Raw genomic sequence first — 5,605 nt, forward strand, 5'->3', positions numbered from 1 at the left:
TCTGTATGATAATGATGGTATGGGGATTTCGAATAACGCTACACACTTTTGATTTGAATTGACACAGTATATTCCAATTTACTTTCACTATTGTTCAATTTGATATTTTCAATTGGCAGTTCGCAAAATTTTTGCCACCCATTGTTTTTTTCGTTTCATTTATTATTATTTTATTTTAATTAAATAAGTTAAATATCACAAACTCCACCTAGTAACAAAGTCAGATACAAGTGCACCGATTTCACCACATGAATGTTATGCAAAAAAATTGCCATATCATCTAAAATGTTTTGATTGTGCATCTCACATGGCCAGTGTATAATATGACAGCAGAGGTTTCGACCATTCTCCCATGGGTAAAAACAGTAAAGTGTGTATGACGTGAAAAAAAAATGTTTCTGATATATGAAATTTAGAGAAGAAAACCAAGCGTCGTCATCACCGCTTATTCGAGAAGGGGAAGTTATCTAATTTGAAAATTGCAAGTTTAGAGACAGGAACAATTTAAACTGGTTGTTGCTTGTACATCATTCGTTGATTTATCCGTGTAGCTATGCATTCCGGCAAACCGGCCATGGCTTACGCTATACAGCTCGACTAAAACTCATCGAAGAAGGAGAAGAGACTTAGTATACAAACCTGAATACCTTGTTTGTATTAATACATCATTTAGTGAACAGAAAGAGGGGAAAGTAGGATACAAGAATTATAAAATTACATCTTCAAAATAGAGTTGTGAGCGCTGAATCCACCAAATGAAAACCCGTCATCACCTCTCTTCCCATATAATTTTGACTGCTAAAGTTCCCATAGAACCTGGGATTAACCCGGGATTAAAAGGTAAAGATGGGGATGTACAATTATTTTATTCAGTGGTATATAATATTCTGTGGTTGAGGATACCAGATTGGTATAGGTACCTTTCATATAAGTATAGAAAGAATTTCAGTGTCAGTTTTTTGGTAAAAATAAAATGTTTCCGATATAAATAAAATAATATCGGAGGTGCACAATGATATATATTGTTACGTGTAAAAGTCTCATAAAACTTTACCAAGTGGTATAAAAGTTGCAGATAAAAGGTGGGTGCTCAAAAACATAGCAAACGGACGGATCGAAGTACAGACGAATAGATGAACAAAATCCCGATCAATTCTTACTTTAAAAGCCAGTATAAAAAATCATGCAATTACTAAGAATAGAGAGTGATAGCGGCATAAAATTTAAACCGTACAAGGAAATAAAAAAAATCATCTATCTCTTTGTCGTTTTATTTCTCGGGTCAAAAAGTAAAAATAGTTAGTAAGTTAATGGGCATCCTTTTAAAACTAAATATTTTAATGACATATGTCTTTTGCGATCGGTTTATTTAAAAAATAAAACATGTCAGAACTTTAATAATAAATATATAATCCAATGCTATAATCAAAACGTACTACAGAATTATTTCAGTCTACTTCACAATTTGCCCTTCATTTTTATTTTTTCAAAACTCAGTGATGCCATTTTTATTATCACATTGGGGGAACAAAATTATTTGATATTAATCAGCAACATCGTAAAAAGCATCAACAGTCAGTGAGGATCAGCATCAATATTGAAAAATCGGCATTGATTGTTCGAACCTGCATTAAGAAGCAAAAGATAGAACAAGAATACATGTATAACTATACACCTACATAAAATCGATCAGCATTATCCTTTTATCATCAGAAAATCAACTATAATTGTGTACTAACAAATTGAGGACAGAGAAAGAAAAGTGGTTTAATAATTCAAGATATCAATGCATAATTAAGATGAAATATGGTTATTAAATGGTAATATAAAGCCAATTTATTGCCTAAAATTTCAGTGCTGATTTTGAGTAATTTAAAGCTAACTCCAGTAAAACAAAGCAACCTCCATAATACAAAGAAAAATCAGGTCAGTTGTATCGTAGTGATAGGGAAATGAAAGATGCCTAATTCCCCTGCCTTATTAGCATCACGTTAATATTTTTAAATCAGATATTATTCCTCTATCTTAGAAGAAATCACAGCAAATTGAGCTGGTCGTCGGTGTGCAACTTTCGCTCTGTGATTTGTTGTAAATGGCAACATGTTCATGGTCAAGGATGAATCATTCCGAAGTACACTCGTACTTACGACTTACGTACTTTGTTGACTAATACAACATTCGATGGGTTTCTATAAGTTCTCATATTGATTGTCTTGACATTAAAATTGAACTTCATCAACAATAGTATCGATTACGTTTCTTTGTGGCATGAAGTAATGTCCCTGCTGAAAAACTTAGACAAGTGCTGACATTTACTGATAATTATTGTCCCTATTGTTCTCGCTCTCGGTGAGGCTGCAGTGGTGTGAAAATGACTGTGTGTTATACTTTGTATTTAAAAACAGTCTTATTTTAATTTTTGATGAATAAAAAAAAAAAGAAAAAACCCAGGCAGTTATCATTTTTTAAATCTAAATATTATTGGTATCTGTAAAATAATTCAGAATATGATTTGAAATTAACTATGAGTAAATCAAGTTTAAATTTATGTGTTGCATATATATATCCTGTTCAATTAAAGAATTAAAATTAATTAATCATCAAGTTAGTTTTCACCTATTTATTTCTTTGTAGACAAATATCTAACTTTAATGTTGAGCCCCCCCCCCCCCCTGTTTTCACGATCGGAAAGTTGTATCAATTTTCTTTTCACAAACAGGACAGATGTCTCTTGTTAAAAAAGGAAATCTAAATAATTACTTATAGGTAATTCAGTTTCCTAATGTTCTCGGACATCTGTACAAGTCATATAATTATATTCCACTGTTTAAGATTTCCGGTTTCATTTGCTCATACGGGAGTTCCCCTACTAAACAGTACAGTGTTCCATATATAAACTTGTACTATGCCTTGTTAATTTTGTCACTTAAAATATTATTTCTAAATGAATGGTTGGTTGATCGATTACGCAGGGTTCATAAGTACCCAATGTCTGTAAGTCCGAGAATAATAAATAATTATCAGACTAGTAATAAAAATTCATGTACTAGAAATTATAGTAATCTTACGGAAAATATTTATATTTACAAGGTCAGCGGTAAGACTAATATTAGCAGTAGCACCATTCTCAAATATTTTTCTTCTCTCTCTCCCTCCCTCTCTCTCTCTTAAAGATACAAACAGTATTTGACACTTTAAGTTACTTAAGGGGGATGTACAAGCCAAATTGGATCTAGTCTAGTGTAAAATAAGAAATACCAAGAATGCGCTTAATACTCTACTAAACTAGCCCAAAGTTACTCAAAGTGCTAATACACTAATTACCTACTATTAGAGACCAAAATTAGTAAATAATTCAGTTTATTTTGTTTTAATTAGGAGGAAATTAATCATGTTAGAACTGCGCAGCTACAGCATTCACGAGATGAAAAATGCATTGAAAATGGTGTAAGTTTGATTCATTGATAATATGGCTACAACCATTTGTTTCGCTTTTTTCTTGTCATTATCCATAATTCTTGAAAATTTGATTTTTCATATGGGTGTCTTCCTGAGGCCATGTGTTTATTTCGTCCGCCATTCCTCTGTCACACAGAGTTCGAATAACATTGATTTTAGGATAAATTCGACCATAATAACAGCAAGACAAGAAATTACTAAGTAATAATCATTAGGTTATATTACTTGCTACTTTTATTTGTTGCATCGCATCGTCTGATTAATGAAAAAACGCGATTTTAACCCCATTCCAGCAAATCGGGAAAAGCTGTTCTATTTACAGCTCGAGTTTCCTCGTTAATATTATTCCACTGAGCACGTGGTTGGCATGTGCATATATCTGCTGTGGATAGATGCTTTATTACCATGATTATATTAAATTTTTCATGGAACAAGTCTTGATAATGTCTGGACATAAAAACGCATCATGTCTCATTATGTAAGCAACGTTGTAAGCTCTCGCTCATTGAACATACGAAGCTTGATAAAATATATTGAGTTGTTTCATTGAAATTTAGAAGCAAGCACAATGTTTGCAAAGAAAGGTCCATTGCATATGCTATGTCTATCATTGCACAAAAAATGTGAGAGGCTACCCCCCCCCCTCCCCGAAAATCCTCCGTTTGTTTTTCAAAATAGTGCCAAAGATTCAAAAAGTTTGCATTACTAAGAATGTGATGGAACATGTACTAGCCTTATAAGACCATTTGTTATAAAAATTTTTTGGCTGCCCTCTCTCCCGATCTACTGCCTAGAAATGGCCCGACTCATTTTTTTTTTTTACATCCCATTACACGGTATTTTTTTTTTACTTCTGTCAACAAATGTTTAAATTTTAAGGAATTTTTTTCTCACCTATAAATACCGACCCAATAATTTTTCCCGAGTTGGGAGGACCACCAAACGTCATTTTAAAGGTGGTATAAAATATTTAATTATGTTGATTTTTTTTCTTTACTCTGTAAAATTGTAATTTTGACAAAATGGGCAAATAGAAAAAAAAAGTTTTTTTATTTATTAAATCTTCTAACTCACTCTGAATTATTTCATTCCTTTTCAAATGTTGCTCCGCTGTAATGAAAATTGTAAATGTTTATTTGACAGAGTATACGAGGGGTGATCAAAAAGTAAACAATATCTTAGGTATTTGATAGTTATATTATTGTTGAAATATTCAAGTATTTTTCAAAGTGTAAATTAGAGGTCTTTGATAGCATATTGCTTAACTAAAAACACATCCCTTTTCAAACTTGGTTTCACCGGGCAACATAACAAGTATCATATTTAACCATGCATCTGCCTTCCTTCACTAAAATGATCTATCCAATCATTGATTGAATTTATAGGAAGTCATTTGTCTTTTAAATAAACTGTTTTAATGAGGACTATCTATAAGTTGTTAGAACTTGTGTCCGATCCTTTTGACATATTGTCAATAAAATATGTTCAAAACAATAAACTGTGAGCAAATTCTTATACGCTACTTCAAAGGCATTTTTAAGATATACCATAAATATTTTAGTCGTTTGTTGAATGAGTTACACTGAGACAACCATTTTTCGTCACAAGTGACCTTCATAATGACGTCATTTTCACATTGTGAGCAAAACTTTATTCAGCATATGCTATTTATAGAACTTGTGTTTGGCTATGTGTGCACCAAATTTGTTTCTAATCTGAATTGTGGTTTTGTAGATACACATGTATAGAGATAGTTCGCGAACTTTTTGATCACCCCTCGTACTAGTAGGTACTAAAACAAAGTCATTCATATCGATTTTATGTGTGTGTTTTCTTCGTGTTTTAATGGTGATAATTAAACTTTTGATAGATATTATAAGTTATCTGTGGCAAACTTACAAACTCTTAATTTTTAGCCGGGCTTATTGCTCAAAGAGGTAAAACCAGACTGGCCTGTTTGTTTACATTCAGCTGCGGTACCAGATTAATTCTGATTCTGACAAAATGGGACCGTGGTATTAGGATTGAAAAACTCACTGTCAGTGTCTTATTATTTATATTGATAGTTTTAAAATAATTTTTTCATCAGAATATAAAGGTGATTCATGTAAGAAATTCATTCTACTCTGTAAATGAGCCCGGCTCT

Source organism: Saccostrea cucullata, unplaced genomic scaffold, assembly GCF_032062105.1.
Source record: "Saccostrea cucullata isolate Sc308-1 unplaced genomic scaffold, CSIRO_AGI_Scuc_v1 ctg14380, whole genome shotgun sequence".
Classification (NCBI taxonomy): Eukaryota; Metazoa; Mollusca; class Bivalvia; order Ostreida; family Ostreidae; genus Saccostrea; species Saccostrea cuccullata.